This window comes from Puma concolor, chromosome A1, assembly GCF_028749965.1.
Source record: "Puma concolor isolate L17-30 chromosome A1, mPumCon1.1.hap2, whole genome shotgun sequence".
Taxonomy (NCBI): domain Eukaryota; kingdom Metazoa; phylum Chordata; class Mammalia; order Carnivora; family Felidae; genus Puma; species Puma concolor.
The window spans coordinates 103,727,352-103,746,831 of record NC_141667.1 but is presented as its reverse complement, the minus strand read 5'-3'; the positions used below and the strand labels follow the sequence as shown (position 1 = coordinate 103,746,831).

The 19,480-nt window shown below is 42.3% G+C and overlaps 1 protein-coding gene and 1 long non-coding RNA gene across 2 annotated transcripts in view; both read left to right on the top strand.

Moving 5' to 3' along the window:
- The window catches only part of MAP1B (microtubule associated protein 1B), a 101,919-nt gene that overhangs the window by 24,212 nt on the left and 58,227 nt on the right, over nucleotides 1-19,480 (top strand). The window lies entirely within an intron of this gene.
- On the top strand, nucleotides 7,781-12,201 carry LOC147584343 (uncharacterized). The gene is made up of 2 exons (XR_015248546.1): nucleotides 7,781-11,308; nucleotides 11,580-12,201. It is a non-coding gene; the product is annotated as an uncharacterized LOC147584343 (long non-coding RNA).

The window sequence follows — 19,480 nt, the reverse complement described above, 5'->3', positions numbered from 1 at the left end:
TACCAAGTATCATTTTTCTAAAAATTTCTCTTGTTCCCTGTAGAAAGTCTTTTTTAGAGATAGGGTTTTCCATGAAGCCTCAAGACAGTGCTCAGTTTTTTCTTGTGATGCAGAATCTTTTCAGAGGCCCCATTTTTCTATTTGTTTTCTCCTTCTTGTACAGGGAGAGGTCTGTCCGGACTCTGCAGTTGCTAACAGGCTTGTAGGGACTCCTTAGTGATTCTCACTGCCCACTTGGGTACTGTCAGTTTCACCTCTTCATACTTTGAACCTCTAAGCCTGTTTCAGGTGCATATCCCCGGCCCAGACCCAGCCTGTGTCCCTGGTCCAGCGGTCATTTGTTTGCTGGCCTGGGAAGAGATTGTGCTCACCGTCAGAGCTTCTGCCTCTGACAGAGAATTAGTGGGACCTGCGATACTTCTTTATACAAATAAGATACAGAGACCACACACCAGCGTGTGCTCCTCTCTGGGTTCTTCCTACTTCTGTTGGCCAGTGTGTTTCCTGAGAAACCATTGGGCTTAGGTGGTAATGCTGGGTGGGAATTCTCCTGTAGCCCGGTCTCTGCTGGGTTTTGAAGGCGAGGAGCTGGAGAAGCTGGGAGCGGTGGGAAGGGAGGTATCCGTTTCCCTTCAGTAAGGGACTCAGAGCTCTTTTTCTGGTCTTTGCGTTGTAGGCTTAGGGGCAGATATTGGAAGAGAGAGTCAGAGCTTTTCCAGCCTTCTTTGAGTCCAGCAGAATGGTGAAGGGTGGGGGCTCAGGAGGTGGGAGTGCCCAAATTCAAATACACGTTCCGCCTCGTGCTTAAGTTCTCTGTGCCTCAGTTTTCTCTATAAACCTGTGCTGTAGAGAAGTTTTGAAAATTTGGTGGCTATCATGTAAAGCATTGGAAGAGTAGCTGGAACATATTAAGTGCTCTATAAATGTTAGCTATTGTTAATGTATGTATGGTTTTCCTGAGGTGGAGTGTATGCTCTAGAGCATTTAAGAATGTGTATTTCAACTCCTATTGATACACCTCTTCTTGCCCCCACTGAACCCCTCTTCTCTACCTTCCAGCGTATGGCCATTTCTTTCCTTTAATTCACCATGGCCAGTTTTTCTGGTCTTGTGTATTTTCATGAATATCTCAAAAATTCACAGATTTGGATAATGGTATATTCAGCTCTTTGTTCTGCCATCGTATTAACCCACCAGCCTTCCTAACTAATTCCAACCCAAAGTAATAATTAAATGATATAATCTTCATTTGAAAAAATCTGTAATGCTTGTAAAATGTGGTACCATTTTGGCATCTTGAATACACTTCAAAATCGTATTTTTAAAGAATTACACAGGTCATTTCTACAAAACAAATTCTCTGGTACACTTGATTGGTTCCATCAGTCAGCCTACTATATTTACTCTAAATAATGTGTAGATATTTTATATTGTAAACCAGTAGTTTACCAAATATGTTATCTTTCTTAAAATAGATTTTTAGATAAAAGTGTTTAAAAAAAGGAGAAAATTGTTGTTCATGATTGATGCTTTTAACCTGCTCTTTAAGGAAATGAATAAGAAATGTTAGCCAAGCAGGAAAAGCTGATTCATCTTGATGTAATGTTCAAATGATCTATAACCACTGGCTACTCTATAAAATCTACACTATTATTCAACTGTAATTTGTTCGGGCTTATGTGTTTTTTTTTTTTAATTTTTTATTTTTTGTAACATTATCAGTTCTCTGCACTTAAAGCTCCCTAGAGCCAAATATTTCCATTTCTCTTTATCTAATAAGGACTTTGTACATTTCAAGTTTTATATAAATCCCTCTTTTCTCTATGCTATTATGGAAAATCCCTTCCTGCAACCTCTAGCTTCTGCCCAAAGAAGTGCTACATTGAGTCTTGTTACCATATGAAAACCTTATGAATTACAGCTTTGTGTTTTGCCTTTAGTTTCTGCGTGTGTGTGAGAGTTTTACGTGTTTACACATTGTGTTTTGTGATCCTACAGTTTGACTTGGTTGCATGAGAAAAATACAATTTTATTTGACTGGTCACTTGGGGGATAAAAAGTTTGCACCAGAAAATCAAGCCTGAACCCACGGCCAAGGTAGTCCTTTGATTTCTGATTCTGTTGTATTGCCTCAGCAAGACTCCACCACTGCATTAGAGGGTCCCATTGTGTCCCAGAGGGGGCAGCGGGACGGCTTGCCTGTACCCCACAGCCACCTCCCTTACCCTGCATATTAAGCCTGTGATTACAGCAGACGTGGCATTTGTCTCCAGCTTTTGTGGAATGATGTCATCGCATGCATGTCAAACAGGGGATTAGCATGAAGAGAGAAGTCTTACTGACATTTTTATTTTCATCAAGAAGAATCTGGTTTTATTTCATTTTGTTAACTGGAATTGTCGTCCTGCTGCACAGGAGAAATTTTTAAGCGGAAAAAAAGAACAGGGAAACCTTGAGAATGTAGAAGCAGACATGTACTGGCTGCATGGATGGAAATGTGTGCTGTTGTGCCACTCTGTCAATTAGTGAAAGAGTCCACGACACAAAGCATGCCTGAGAAATCTGCTTCGTTTCTTACAAAGGCAGAATATCATTCTTCTCAAGGCCCTTAATGGCCTGGGCCCTGCTACAGAAAATGCCCCTGAAAAGGGAAAGCAAAGACTGTGGCCACTGCTGGTAGAAAGGGTGTGCAGGCGGTTGGTCCCGTAGACCTCTGCAGTGTTTTCTCTTTTTCCTGATGGCATGGATCGAGTGTGTCTTAAGGTTTCATTGCCTATGTCTGTCTCAGGGTCGAGCTGTTAGTTTCCTTCCCATATGAAAAAAAAAAAAAATCAGGAAGACAGGCCTAATGTCAAAGATGCTTTGAGCCCAGAACTGAATCCATGGAAAAACGTAATTTTTCTCAATCATTTCCGACTCCTTCCACAAAAACAAACATAGGAGGAAAATTAAAGTCAGACTTGAGGAACGGGAGTCCTGTCTTCTTTTGAGCAATCTACCCATAACTGCATCTGAGAAGCTGTGTTCAAATGCCAGCTCCGCCTTTTACTTAGCTCTGTGCCTTTGGGAAACTGAATGGATCTGCACCTCGGTTTGTCCATCTGGACAATGGAGTGAACTAGCAACAGTGCCTATACCTTACAGGTTGTGCCTGGTACCTATTGGTATTTGTTTTTCATCTCCAAAAATGAATTCCTTTTAGCAAACTAGATAGTGTTCTGAGGTGACCTTCTTACTCCAGTGAGTAAAGGTGGCAGCCTCCTCTTTTCCTTTTTCTCCCCTTCTTCTCTCAGGGTCTTGCAGACAGACTCTTGCTAATCCAGATTCCCTCCCTGGGCAGTAAACCTGGGAGCTAGGAGATTGAGGGTACCTGGAATAGACAGGCTCTGGAATTTCAATCTTTTTCAATTTTGCCAAAGCATTGGAAGTATTTTTAAAAGTTCCTGCAGATTTTCTTGGGAGATTTTCAAATCCTTATAATGTTTCCCACTTCTCTATATTTGGGCACCAGAATTTTCTTAGCATCCAGTTTCTTTGGAACAGAGTTCTCCTGTGAAGAAGGATGAATCCAATCCAAATCAGGCCCTCTTGCCAGGTGATAATTTTCCATCCAGATTGCCCTGGGGCCTTTCCATTTTCATTTTTGTTTTGCCTTGAAAGGCAACTGGTGAGCTATTTCTTTTTCCTCATTTGACTTTTCAGGTCTGATTACCTAGCCGATTGTTGCTTATTAGAATGGTATTTTAGAAATAAGATTCTGAGGGGCGCCTGGGTGGCGCAGTTGGTTAAGCGTCCGACTTCAGCCAGGTCACGATCTCACGGTCCGTGAGTTCGAGCCCCGCGTCAGGCTCTGGGCTGACGGCTCAGAGCCTGGAGCCTGTTTCCGATTCTGTGTCTCCCTCTCTCTCTGCCCCTCCCCCGTTCATGCTCTCTCTCTGTCCCAAAAATAAATAAACGTTGAAAAAAAAAAAAAAAAGGAAATAAGATTCTGAATCACACTTGGTTTTGGGGTATAGCACAACTGGATTTGACCAAACGTCTTCAGTTGCAATTCTCCAAGGTCAGTGTGTTCCTGGTTGGAAGGAATCCTGGATATGCCAAGCTCTGTGAATGTTCTAGAAAGGACAAGACCATCCAAATCACATGTGCCATTGCCTTTGTGTGGAATGAGAGAAAGGAGAAGGCAGTGACTCGTGTTGAGCATTTGACTGCTGTGTAAATTGCCAGTGACTGACATACACACACCCATGTGCCCTTTCTCTGAGATTTCCCTAAGTTTCTCTCCTGAGTTTGTAGAACATTGCCATTGTTTCCTTCATGCCTACCTCCAAGTGCTCCTTGGACTGTTGGAAATACAGGGCAGATCTCTTACCACACGTTTCCTGAATATAAACGGAATTCGTAGAAAAAAACAGATTCCAAACAGGAAATCAGCAATTGCTTTTAGAAGCTGAAATTGTTGTGTGTAGATGGCCAGATGTTTTTTTTCCCAGGTGGCTGATGGGGCTATTGGGTCATGTTCCCAGTGCCTCAACTATGCCCTCTCTAAGCTCTCAACATGGTACTGTCATCTACGATTGTCCTCATCTGCAGGTTTAACTTAAAATCTGTTCTCTCCGCCATGCCCACCACCTCCTAGACCTAGATGGTAGGAAAAGGGAGATACTCTCAGTTGCTTTTCATTGGGAGACGTAATTGTTTTATTCCTACTGTGTGCCAGATTGTGCTCCAAATCAGACCTGGCCTAATGTTTTGTTCTCTCTACTTGAGTGTTGGCCAACCACTCCCTTCCCTTCCAATTAGAGTATGTTCTTGAATTGTTTTGCAACTGTTCTCCCCCGATTATAAACTACAAACTTGTAAATTTTGTCAATTACCTCCAAGTCAGCCTTCACAAAAACTCTTGTCCGGAGGTTGCTAAGATGAATGAATAATACATGAAACTTGTTGTTTGACAAGGATAATATAAAATTTATTTTGTTAAAATTTATGAAATCGGTTTTGAGTGTTTTACATTTGGTCATTACAAATTGTAGAGAGATTCAGATTTTTGCATCTTCTTTCATCCAATGGACTGAGTGCCTTCACTGTTACCAAAGCTGTAGTTAGGGCACGCCAGATCAGCAGGTTTATTGGAGTGATTGACGCTATTATTTACAGCAGAACTTTCAAGGGCTGAGTAATAATTCACAGTGCCAAAAGTCGGTTCGATTCATTTATTGGGATGGGTTTTTACAAAGCAGCTGTTCCATTTATCTTCCTGGGGATGTCAGACCATTTGGTAATAGATCCTGTAGCTCGCCTGTTGACCTCCATGGATATGAGTGAAATCAATGACCTGTCTTGGCCCTGTTACTGTACTTAGTTGATCATCTTGACAGCTTGTTTCTGTAGAACCTTTGAGTGGATTGTGTTTCCTAGATCAGTTTATTAGAGGCATGCAGGCAACGGATGTGTTCTAGAACTGTTACTTTATGTAAGCCACACAGTAAACCATATTTTCCAGTTGAATTACATGGAAACCTTCTGAACTTGAACCGTCTTCATCCAGGATGAAGTAGCGGCAGCTTCTCTAATTTATTTACCTAAATCAAGTCTCTGTTGATTTTAAATGACCTACAGCTGGAACATATCAGCGTGTAGGAGAAACTCTGCTTTGAATAGGTGTCTTGCTAAAAATGCCTTGTATGAAAATAAATAGTAAGACTGCCTCTCTCCATTCATCGAATTGTTAAATTTGTGTTTTCAGTGCTTCTACTTCCTTAATACCTGTGTTCACAAATGGCTTTGAAATGATTCAGGACTAAACTTTCCTTTCTCTTAATAATGTGTAATAGGCGCTTTTTTTTTTTTTTTTTGGTCCAGTTAAGTGAAGTAAACTTTAAAAAATTTAAATGTGAACGAAGATTCTTAGTCATAAGATCCGTGTGTATGAAATATCATAAATAACCCCAGCTGACCATTTGTCTTTTGTTTCTAACACTTTAATATAATCAGCATGGAAGAAACATTAACTCTGCATCCCATCTTGGAAATATGAAGAATTAATCAATTTTACCTTGTTTTGTTACCAGCAGGTGGCATGAGTTATTGCTGTGCTGGTGACAGTGTAGAAACTAATGCATCTTGTCACTTTAAATTTCATATATTTAAAATTGATTCCCAATGTATTTTACCCCAGGCAAAAGTTTAACATCTTTATTATATAAAGATCTCTTACAAATAAATAAGTGAAACCTTGACATTTCAGTAGAGAAATGGGTACAGATATGAACATTCAGTTTACACACACACACACAAACACACACACACACACACACACACACACACACACACACACACACAGTGGGAAGGGAGGGGGTCTGGGAGAGAATGAGAGAGGAAAATGGCCAATAAACCAACACATAAAAAATTTCAACCTGTAAATTAAGAAATACAAATGAACAGAACGAGATTAAAATGTTTACATGTAAGTTTCAAGTCTTTAAAAAATGATACTACTCATTATTGGCAAAGAGAACAAGATAGGTACCTACATATTCTCCTATTTGGATATAAACAACCTTTCTGGAATGGACTTTTCCAATATATATTAAGTCTTACCACTGCTCACACACTGACCCAGTAATTCCCTACTGCAAGTATATTCTGTAGAAATAAGCGGAGATAAAAAGCTGCTTACTGCCACGTTATTTATATCTGAAAAAGTGGAAAAACCCCATTTTCAATAACAGTGGATGGTGTAATGAATAATAATTCATCAGTAGGATGTAATATTTGGCCACAATATAAAGCTTCTATTTAAAGAATCTTTACTGATGTGTAATGTTGAGTAAAAAGGCGGGACATATGAAGGTATTTTTCACTTTAATCACAGTTGTGCTCTGAAAGAATTTTTGTATCTTGATACATTAAATACACCCACATTTTAATATGGGTTATCACTGAGTAGTAGGTCAAGAAGTTAATTTAGTTTTCTTCCTTATCTTTTTCTGTAATAATTTACATTTTCTACGGCAGGCAGATGTTATTTTATGGTCAGAGAAAAGTATGCACATTTTCAAAAATCGTGTAAGCCTCGCATTGGAGACATGAATCACGATTGCTTTTGTATTTTTCATGAAAACGAGATTCAATAGTAAGTTATATGTTTGGGGAAAATAGAGCTCATTTGAGTCAGAGGTTGGAAAGCTCTTATGCATACTAACCTCAGAAACCTCAAACTAGAATGTAGTGGAATAATGACATGGCACGAAAAGCCACAGATGTCACTTTGAGTTAAGGAGGTTAGAGTAGATACAGAGAACAGCCAGTTGAGACAGAAATTCACTAATCTCTTATCTCCAGCTCTGGTAGCCTCTAGGGTCGTTCTGTGCCTCCTCGTTTAATCTATATCAACGCCCACTGCACTGGGGCTGGGACTCCGAAGCCTGGATTCTGGTTCTGGCTGCTCTACTAATACATTTTGTACTTCCCCTTGGTTACGTCTCCAGAATTTCTGGATTCCGAGCTTTCTTCCAGTGCTTGGATGTTTATTCTTTTTTGCAGTTTGGCATTCTGATGCCGTTTTGAGCCTCACAAGGTGAGGGGTGAGGCTCTTGGTGGTGCCTGAGCGATGCTGAGGAAGATTGAGGCTTCTTCTGGGTCACACCCTTGGATCAGATGTGGTTGACATCATCCCGGTCCTGTCATTTTTGAATAATAAGTTACCATGACATGAGTCGGGGAAAAGGGCTGCAGTTGAGGCTCAGAAAGGCAGTTTGATTCTCTTGGAGTCACAGAGTATGAACAAAGCTGGTTTATAGTTCTACGATATATTTTTTTCTATATAAAAATTCAAGTTTGCAATTATTAAGTTAATTCTGATCTTGTCAGTGGTTGTGGTAGTTTTAGAATTAAGACTACAGGGATGGCAGATATACATCCAGTATACAGCACGTAAGAAGGGCCCGGTATGGGGGATTTTATCCTTTCAGCTGACAGCAAACTTATATTCAGAGATGTATTGCATGGGAATGTTGTATAAACTTCTTTTGTCTTAACTACATTACAAAAAAATATATGGTGATCCGTGCCCACCTATAAAATGAAGCAAGAGTCTCACAAAACCCGTCCTTAACTATCTGCAATGCCTTGTGACATTTTCTCCTCCACGTTATTCTAATATTTGAAAAATACTGGTTGCAACGCACTAATTTGATTTTATGCCACACTGAAGTTTTGCAGGCTTTATCTTGAAGAACAGTGGTATAAAGCTTTTTTTCGAGAATGGAGAGAAAAAAATGTTAAATATCCTTGAGAACTATTAAATATCACAAATCTCTTTGCAGAGAAACAGGAAAACAGAATAGATCCTTTCTATATTAAGCTCCTTGTGATAGAAACAAAAACTCGAACAACATAGGAGGAGCATGTTAAAGAGAAGATTTCCACATCTCCAATAATTTTCACTAAAAAGTGCACCTGAAAAGAGGTAAAGCTGTACTATGGAAGCAATCACATTACGCTCACACAGTGGAATGAAATCCCTTTCAACTTCAGATAACTTGGGGGAATTAAAGGGCCAGGATCCAAGGGGGCCTTGTTTGGTTTCTGGTGTCCATCACGTTTTTTTCTCCCCTTTGTGTCTCAATCCTGATCTCAGTGTGTGGGTCCTTGTGATGGAAATGCTGGCCTCACAATAACCCGGCCCCAGGCAGCAGCTCCCGCGGGTGGGGGCAGTGCATGGCCCATTCCTGCCCACCTTTTGGGCCGCTCTGTTACCGGAGTTGCCCTCAGTCTCACGTTCAGCAAGACTTCAGGTGCTTTTTCTAGCATCTGTCTGTCTTGAGCCCTGCCCAGAACTTCACTCTCCCGCATGCTTCTCCGCAGCTGTTCCTGCACTTTGCTCTTCTCTCCCACTCCAGCTTCTTCCCTTGATCCCTCCCATCTTTTCCTCTCTTCCCCTCTCCTCTGCCCCTGATCTGCCAGTGGCTCTGGTGACCATGACATACCTCAGAGTGTGGCCAGCAGGGCTGAACAGTTGTCGCTCTGTGCTCTGGGATTTAAAATGGTTGGAGGTCTTTGAATATGACTCGGTAGCCACAGGCCTTTAATTTCATCAGGCAGGCTTTTAATCGCCTCTGATACCCAGTTAGAAACAGATGAAAAGGGCTGAATTCTGAGCCTTCGTGCTGGGCATTTCACCAGCAGATCAGCCCTGTCTTCAGGCCAAATGGGTCTTTTGAAACCATTAACACGTGGAGTGGAGACCAGTAGCCAGAGTGACCTTTCCTACTCATGGCCAGCCTGGACCTGGAAAAGGTTAGGCCCTTTCCCCAGTGAGCCACCCTCTCAGTTACCCCATAACGCATGACTCAGAGAGCTTGCAAGTGCCCTAGAATTACTTTCTCCATTCAGCCCAAGAAACAACGTGCAGAATCAGTCTGTCTGGAGACTCCTTATATGGAGAGGTTCTGAGACCATTTTATGTTTGGTTTGTAAGAGGATCATGGTTTAAAAAAAAGAGAGAAAAGAAAGAAAAGCCAAAGGCAATGATATCATATTACTAAGAGGCTTGGTAGAAAAAGAAAATATTCCTTCCAATTGTTTCCACCCTGATTCTGCATTATGGTGGGGGCGACAGCAAATCCATCATTTGTACTGGCTCTGGCTGACCTTCCCCTGCATCTTGAATGCTTCCCACCGAGACAGGCCTCACTGACCAGACACTGTCTGCCTGTAGTCTCCCAGCTCGGCTGCAGAGAGGCTGCGAGGCATACAGCCCTGCCACGTATTTCTGCAAATGGGTGGTTTTTATTATTTCTGGAACGCAGCCCCCAGCCCTAACTCCGAAAATGCTGACAGGGCTGAAGCTAAGAGACATGTGGAGCTTTAAGGAGCGACAGTTTGCTGACCCTCTCCACGTTGGGTCCCTGCTGGGAGGGGTGACAGCAATGAGGGACTGGCCCAGGGCCGGGCCACCCTCTCTGGGCCCACTGTGTGACACTCCCGCCCCCCCCCCCCCCCCCAACCATCCCACTTTCCCTAGGAGGAAGAGGGCAAATTTGAACCCTTTTAAAGCCAAGGTTAAGGACTCATTAAAGTTCCTCTCCCAGTAGAGGGGTCTGGGTGCGGTTCCAGGTGTGGATGGGACCTCAGTGTGGAAGCCCGCCCACCTGTGAGAGGGGCCTGCATTTCCAAGTGCACATCATTTCATTCGGCAAGGAGGAGGGGCAGTGTCCTGTAACCTCTGACTCATCAGGCAAGAGGCAGGGAAAACTGTGCCTGGATGACTCTAGGCCAGGATAGTGGAGCTGGTTGAGAAAAAGTGACAGGCAAACAAATATAATATCGACCCTTAAAAAGATTATTTTAAAAGTAATTACATAAAGTTGTGTGCTTCTCATTTTCAAAGATGATTTGAGGAGACTTTAAAGAGACTTGAAATGAAGAAAAAGAATTTCTCAGGGAAAGAAGTGTACCCCAAGTGGAACAAGAAATTCCCCAGCATACGTTTCAGCGAAAAAAAAAAAAAAGCCTGGTAAACTGACTTCAGCACATGGTGTTCATGCAGAAACGAATAGACTAAATCAGAACTGATAATGGGCCAGTTTTTATATGGGCCATAGCCTGTATTTAAACATGTTTAACTTCTGGTTTTTATTTTCCTTGTCTTGATAGAGGGGGAGGTGGTGGTAAATTGAGGCATGAGAGTTTTTAGGTGATTTGAAGACAAGATATAATCATTCTAAGGCCACCTTCATGGTTCATCCTTCAGAAATAAGGTTTTCTGGTTCTTGTGTGAAATCCTTAGTGAAAGGTTTGATCGCCTTGGTGTCACTAGGTTAGACTTTAAAGAAAGGATTTTTCTGTTGTGTTCTTAAGGGGTATGTGTGGTTTGTGTGTGTATGTGTGTATGAGCAGTTGCTATAGAAAGATACAAATATTGACTAAGTATATAGAAAAATCTTAACACATACTATAGATAAGCTGTATAGGTGGACCAAGATTCCCAGAAAAGGAAATATGAAATATTAGTACCGAGGGTATAGGAACGAAAGAATACACTGCCATGTTGAGAAATTAAATATAAAGAGAATGTTTAGTGCAATTCAAGGAGCAAAGAAATACATTTCCTTTTTAGGCCTGTAGGGTGAGGCAGTGCAGAGAGGCCTCGTTTGAACACCCTAAGCAGAATACAGCCCTTTAAAAACCAGTTGAAGGTGATGATTTTGAATGTCCAGAGTCGGATTATGTCATTATGCCTTCAGCGTCCTACTGGAGAGAACCTGGTGGTTTGCCACCTTGCGAAATGGTCCTAGCTGTGGTTTTAAGTATAGCTATTTTTTATTTTTTTTTTTATTTTTATTTATTTATTTATTTATTTTTTAAATTTTCTTTTTCAACGTTTATTTTTTTTGGGACAGAGAGAGACAGAGCATGAACAGGGGAGGGGCAGAGAGAGAGGGAGACACAGAATCGGAAACAGTCTCCAGGCTCTGAGCCATCAGCCCAGAGCCTGGCACGGGGCTCGAACTCACGGACCGCGAGATCGTGACCTGGCTGAAGTCAGACGCTTAACCGACTGCGCCACCCAGGCGCCCCAAGTATAGCTATTTTTTAGAAAACATACTATCCATTTTGGCCTCCTCCCTTGTACGGTGCTATAGTTGTTTCTTTCTAAATTACCTTTAGCTGTTTCTATGTACCCATTCTGGAACAGTTTCCTGGGGTTCCTTAACAAAGAATCCCAAACTGGGCAGTTGTAACAACAGAAGTGTGTTCTTTCATGCTTCTGGAGGCCAGAAGTCCAAAACCAAGATGTCAGGGAGGCTGGTTGCTTCTAGAGATTCTGAGGGAGAACTATTCTATGCCCGCTCCTGACTTCTGGGGGTTGCTGGCCATCCTTGGCATGGTTGGCTTACAGACGTATCACTCTAATATCTACCTCTGTCATAACATGGTATGTTCTCCCTGTGTCTCAGTCTCTATTTTTTTTTCTTCTTATAATGGCATCAGTTGTTGGATTAGGGCCCATCCTAATCTGATATGACCTTACCATCACTAATTATGTCTACAAAGACCCTATTTCCAAATAAGGTCATGTTCTGAAGTTCCAGGTGACCCAGTGCCTTCCTTCAGTTTTATTCCTTCAAATCTTCAATAGAATAAAAACCTAGCCATTAAACCTATTAAAACTATCATAAGAAGAGAAAAAGAGAGAGACAGAGACAGAAAGGCTTGATCTGTGATAAACCTCGAGGGATCTCCCTAGAATAAAGTCCTTGAACTTTAGTGCTTTGACTTAGCAGTATCTATTTTTAGGACTCCCTCCCCCCTGTTTTTACTGGATTCTAGGCTAAATGTCTTATAGTTGAGACTGCTGGACGAAGGACTTTTGCACACATGAAGTGTTATGCTTGGATCTTTTCAATAGTGCTTTTCAGGGTGCAAGGGACAAACAAGCCAAGTAGTGCTCCTGAGGTGTAGTCTAGGCCGTAACGAGAAGTGTGGGAGAGGAGGCTGCATGGGGGGAATCCTAGAATACATTCCTTCTTACAACTAAAACACAAGTCCCTCTCTTGTCTTGGCCATCTGAGTTGCTGGCGACTGTTGCCTCTTGTGCATGATTTTAGAGAAGGGCCCCATCCCTGCCTGTCTCTAGAGCTGCCTGTGAATTACTCTCTGTGTCAGTGCAGATCACATTCTGTACAGCTGTGGGGGGCACTGTCTGGGACAAACTCCCTCCTCAGCTCAGTTTATTAATATTTTTGAGAACCACCCTTGTGCAGAATTACCCACTGGACTGTTGAAGGGAAGGGCATTGGCCTCTAGATAGAAACCCTGGTGGAAGATGCTCATCAGCACCGTCTGAAATTATAGAGAAGATCTTCCTGGGAATTTGACATCTCTTGCATCAACCTTTCTATTTCTCTGCTGAAAGAAAATGCCAAAGCTCAGAGGAACGCAAAGAAAGAGAATGATATTAAACATAGAATGATTTTAATCTTTGGCAGCAGCCTACGTTCTTAAAAAAAAATCCCGTTTTCATTGTCGTGCACCTGTCGTTACTCTGAATGAGTTCTCTCTTGATGGATGGTGGTCTTAAAAGCTTGCTGTTTTTCATTAGCAAAGTGAAATGGGGTGCCAGTGCGAATGCTTTGTCATTCTGATGGAGTATAATGCATGAATCAGTGTAATTATTCACTGTTTGCGTAATCAGCAAATTTTGAAGGGGAATGTTGCACAACTCAGAAGTGGCCTAATTTCACCTGACAATATTCCATTCAGTCTCCAAGCATCTCCTCCAAGAAGCAGTGAAGTGTTGGTGGATTTCCTTAAGGCACAAGGCAGCGGTGGTGGGAAACTGAGTTGCTCTAAATCACGTGCTAATTATGAGAATGCCCAGTGGGCACTTAGAGGCTCTTACTCTAGATTGCAGATAGGTTCATCCCATTGTCTTAGAAATGCCATTTATTTATTATGCATGAAGCTCGGTATATTGTTCCACGTGGACCCAGTGATGAACAACCAGCCAAATCCATTAAATTCCATTCAGGAGTAGAGTGAGACCCAGAAATATGGGCAGTTGGCTGGGAATCCTACCAGAAAGGCTGAAGCTGGATAAAGGGCTAGGCCAAATCAGGGACTCGCTGAGAGTGATTTGAGAAAAGCTTCATAGGTTAAATGTCCACTCTTCTTTTTGAAGCAGAGAGTCTCTTTTACAAGGAAAGAGTTTGTTCAGTTGAGCTGTTTCAGAAACCTGTGCAAAACCGTTTGCAAAGAGGGCGGCCGAATTTTTTATTAACTCATTTAAATCAATTTATTTCAGCCCAGCATGACGCCAGAACCAAAAAGTCTGAAGAGTGCCCCAGGGCTGTGTCTCACAGTCATGCAGCTCTCATCTAATTTGGACTAGATTGCTTTCTTCATTAAATCTAAAAATACTTTCAGGCAGGCCACCTTTCTAGGGATTTCATATGTGGTGAATCAGATTCTAGGGAAGAATCCTTGCCTTCCTTAGAACTAGTGGCTTTTGAGTCTGGGTTGGTTTCCTTTCCTTCCATGAAGCCATCCTGACTTGATCTTTATCCTTGATGACAGCTCATAATAATAATAACTAACATATGCTGAATGCTCACCATGTGCCAGGCACTGTTCTAGGCACTTCACGTGTATCAACTAATGTAATCCTCACATCCTCCCACAAGTAAGGTACTATGGTTATCCCCATTTAGCCCTGAGGAAATGGGCACGGAATGGTTAAGTAGCCTGCCCAAGGTCACACAGCCAGCGAGTAGTAGAGATGGGGCTAAGACTCCAGCATTCTGGCTCCAGAGCTCACTACTCAATTCTGAATACCCTCGAATACCAGTGGAAGGTGTTCTTTAGTTAAACCACTCCAATATCCCCAGGCAGAGAGTCTGAGGACCTTGTAGGTCTGGGGCAAATAGATTTCAAGCATAAGAAGTACATGCTTTTGACATACAGCATTGGCTTCTTTCTCGGATACCTAAAACCTTTTTAAAAAGCAGAGCCTAATTGGCAGTGGGATGTGCCAAAGGGTACTCTTATACACAGCTGATGGAAGGATCTGTTTTATCAAAATCCTCTTAAAAAAGAAAAAAAAAAGCAAAGCTTAGAATCAGCACTGCTGGCACCTTTCTCAATGAAGCTGTATTAGAAAAGCCTGTCTTTGTTACGGGGCCAACATCTTGAAGAACACCTGTGCCTTATCAGTTGCTCTATAGCTATTTATGTTCCAGGTTATATGAGTTACTGGAAGAGTCCTTTTTAGTAATTAAAAAAAGAAAGGGGAGGTGCCTGGGTGGCTCAGTCAGTTAAGCGTCCGACTTCGGCTCAGGTCATGATCTCGCGGTTTGTGAGTTCGAGCCCCGTGTCGGGCTCTGTGCTGACACCTCAGAGCCTGGAACCTGCTTTGGGTTCTGTCTCCCTCTCTCTCTGCCCCTCCCCCACTCATGCTGTCTCTGTCTCTCAAAAATAAATAAACATTAAAAAAAAATTTAAAAAAAAAAAAAAAAGGAGGGAGGGAGATAATCTGGGAGGGAAAGAGGCCCTGACATAGCTGCTCAGTCCCTGGGTGAGTCCCTCAGTCCCTCTGCTCAGCTCAGAGTGAGGCCCACAGGGGACACCCCACTAGGTGATTAGTTGGCCGGGATTCACGTGGCCTTGCTTGCACTGCCCATTCTGTCCTCCCACTGCAGACAGAAGATTAGTGGGGTGGTGGGGATGGCCAGCTGGGAGGGGAGGGCTTGGGAGAGATGTCAAGGGAGAAAATTGGTGGCTATTCGATGGACTGGGGTTGGTGGCTGTTGCCTGGGAAACCCTGCCAATTACAGAGTGAACCAGAGGAGGATCCAGTTTGGTGTCTTCACGGACAGATTTATAGACTGAGAAACAAAACCTTGTTACCCAACCCAAAGGAAAAAATTAATGTGAGAATTAAGAGGGCCCAGGCAAAGTGGGGTTCAGGACAGTAGTTTCCAGAACTTCTTTTGGGTACAGAGGAGGGGCAATCACCCAAATTAGGGAAATGGTAACTTTCTTTGAGTATAAGAACAATTCTTATCTATAAAAAATATATGTATTTATCTTAGTGAATATTCACATGTAAATCCCAATACAGTTTTCTGCTCTTTCTAAACTTTAGAAAGCTACATGGTCGAGAGTGTAGTATTCCACCCTGAGGTCTTGGGCAACACTGTTACTTCAAACTATCTTGGAAGACATTTCCTGTTTCTAACCAAATGATTTATCTCCCCTTGGAAAAATGTACTAGTAGAGCACGTTGAGACTAAGAGAGGTGGTAAGCAAAATCTTAATTTCCCTTTCTTCAGAACTGACATTTATTAGACTATGCACTTTCGACATATATCTGATGAATGCATTTGACAAGAAGTGTTGGTGATTTGCTGCCTTTGTTGAAAAGATTGTTAGGTCGGTAGTAAGACTGTGTCCAGCTTCCTGGGAATGGAGAACTTGACTTTCCAAACAGATTGTCTAAAGTCTCCCAGGATGCCCTCTGGATAGGGTCTGTTTGCTCAGTGGGGATGCCTCTGGCTTCTTCTGTCACTCCTCTCTACTTTCATTCAGAACCTGGGAAGACACGCAGGTTGGAACAGAAAACGGAGGGCGGTGGGGACAGGAGATGGGAAGAAAAGAAAAGTTTTCTCTTCTAGTTCTAGATAGACCCTGGAGCCAGAAGGCAGTGAGGCAAATGAAATTCAAAGAGGAATTTAAATGTATTCCTCAAAGCCAACTTCCCTGTGTATGTTTGGTTTTCTCTCCTGAATATTGGTGTAGCCACTTGAGTGCACCACGGAGAGGAAAATCTTAGCAGAATTAAGTTTATTTTAGGATGTGTGTGTGTGTGTGTGTGTGTGTGTGTGTGTGTCATGTGGGATCCCACTGTCCTGAATAGGAGCTAGGCCTGGGCCATTTCTGTATCCTTTACACCCCTAAGTTTTCACCCATTTCTTACAATTGGGCAGTTACTTATTCCCACTTTGTTTTTACAAATATGAATGTGTTGACTTCTTGTGCAACACAAGCAGGCTGGCTCACTTAAATCCACGCCATAGTTTTCTAGGTCTTGATGTCTGCTATTTTTATTTTATTATACACTTAATTGCGGATTCCATTTGAGATTTTATGCCACTATTACTCCGGGCACTTAATTTCCATTCTGTGTTCTCATCTCAGATTTTCTGATGGTGACTGGTATTTTATTCTAAGCATCAGTAGCTGGCCACAGAGTCAGAATGGACCCAAACGTTCTGGAACAACCTGTTGTGTCGAATTTACCAGTGAGGAGTAACTAAAACCCAGAGAGAACTGGATACAGGACTGATTTTTTTCCTCAACCGCACAGCTGTAACTTTGAGGCACCCTGACGACAGCAGTTGGTGTGTGGTTCCATGAATTGCAAAGCTGGTACACTGTGGAGTTAGTGGGCAGCCATTGACCCTTGTATTTGCAGAGCTTTGGATTAATGTGGGGAAGTCATCTGTGATAGGGCAGGAAGGGAAGACAGCAGGACCACGGTTTTCCAATATGCCCTCCACTTTAAAAAAAAAAAAAAAAAAATGTAAGTATGGAAGTGAGAGAGGAGCAAGAAAGATTGCTTCCAGGGAAGGTGATTTAGGTGAATGCTGGCTGCTGCTTTGCTTATGGTGTCCCAGCTGTCCACAGTAGGCATGCATTTTCTTTCATAATTTGTTAAAGTCTTGGAACGGCCATCTCTTCAGGACTGAAAGGAGTGTGGTGTCACTGCCCTCCCTGTCATTCGGCTCCTGAACCCACCATGTGGGGCCAGCTTCACCCCGGGTCCTGGTTCTAGAATAATTCACGGTTCTCACAGCTCTCTCCCTTGTTTTTCAGATAGGAAATAACCACTGTTGGACTGAGCGTGTCTTTAATCACTTTTGACATTTATATATTTAGGCATTTATTTTTGAATAATTTTAGATTTACAGAAAAATTTTTAGATTTTAGATATACAGAATTTTTAGTAATTTTAGATTTATGCAAAGGGTACAGAGCCTTCCTGTACACCCTTCACCCTGCTTCTCCTATTACATTATTAATAACTTATATAACCATGGCACTTTAATCAAAAGTACAAAATTAACATTGGTAGAATGCTATTAGATAAACTACAGATTTTATTTGGATTTCCCCATTTGTTCCATTCATGTCCTTTTACTGTTCCAGGATCTAATGTGGGGATTCCTTGGTTCATTTAGAAGGTAGTTCTTTTTATTTTTATTTTTTTTTAATGTTTATTTATTTATTTATTTTGAGAGAGAAAGAGTGCACAAGCAGGGGAGGGGCAGAGAGAGAGAGAAAGAGAGAGAGAGAGAGAGAGAGAGAGAATCCCAAGCAGGCTCTGTGCTGTCAGCACAGAGCCTGAAGTAGAGCTCGATCCCATGGAGCATGAGATCATGACCTGAACTGAAATCAGGAGTCAGATGCTTAACTGACTGAGCCACTCAGGTGCCCCAAACGTAGTTCTTTTTAAAGGTAAAATCAGAACGGGATTCTGGCAGAGTATGTATGTAGCTTTTCCTATCTTGTTTTATATACATAAAAAAACAAGGTGTTTTTTTTTTTTTTTTCCTAGGAGTGGTGTGATACAGTTAAGCAGTCAGCCCCTCACTTCTTAAAATGGGAATTTGTAAAATTCTGTAAAACCCAAGCCTCTAACCGTGGTTTCTCCCCTGCCTACTTGAAGTGTTTTTGTTGACGAAAAGTGGGTCTCTGAAGGAAACAGGCAGAAAAAAGAAAGTGTTTGGAAAATCTCATGCTATTTTTTTATGGCATTTCTTATAAATCAGCCAGGTTTTAAAAGAAGTGTAGCTTTTGTTGAAAAAGACCATTTCAAGGGAGAACATTGTACAGTTAAGCCTTTGCAATCAATGTGGCTACAATGTGGATCCTGGGCCTGTGGCCGGCCTTGCTGTAACCAGAAGCAATGTGGTTCCACAAGAGGAACCGCAAGGAAACCAAGGCCGTCTGAAGTCTGAGAAGAAAGCTTGTCTAAGGTCCCAGGAGTGAGTATAAGAAAACAAAATTTAAGTCAGGAAATTGTACTATGGCTATGTTTGGCATCTGGCTCTATGAATTCTGAGCAGATTGTAGACAAATATTTACTCAGTTACCTTGTATTTGCCTCAGATATCTGTTTGCTGAGTCTTTTTGCACAGATTTGTCTCCTTTCCCTTCCCATTTGCACACATGAGACCACATGTTAGCTTTGCTCTGTTACATAGCAACAGGCTGTGCTGCTGGCCGTCTGAGTTCTCGTAGGAGGGGGCAGGGAGGGAGTGTACTGGTCCCAAACCTGCATCGTCTTCCCTGCTGTGAATGATTTCCCAAATGTGCGAGGGGGGGACCAGATCTGCCTTGACAAGAATCCCCGAAGAATCACTGAAGCTTAGTCACGTGAAGGTAATGAGGTCTTTTAATTGGCTAAAGTCTGGAAATATCTGTCAGGAGCAATAGTATTTTGCCGTTTTCGTGGGTACCGATCTTCCATTCCAGTCTTACTAAAGGGTAAAGTGACGACAAGCAGAATTGAGGGCTGGGGAGAGTGTGGTGATAATTTATAATTGTGGATTGGAACTGAGCAAGGCCACCCGGGCAGCGAGATGGTTTGCGGCTTTGGGTGGTGGTGGGGTGGGGGGGATAAATAAGATGGGCAGTTAGGAATATAAACCCTTGAAGGTAACGAACTCAAGTCTCCTTTTCCTTATTAATTCTCCGGGTTCCCTTCTGTTGGTCCTCAAACAAGGAGAGAGGAAATCCCTCACCCTTTGTTTAGAGACCGCAGGTCAACTTTGAATAACAAATGAAAATGGAAATGGACTGTCCAGACATCTCCCGCTCTCAGCTGTGGGACCTTGTGGCCAGGGTGCTTGCTACACAGACTCCTTCCTTCCCAAAGCCTTGTGCTGGTGTTTACGATTTCCATTAAAAG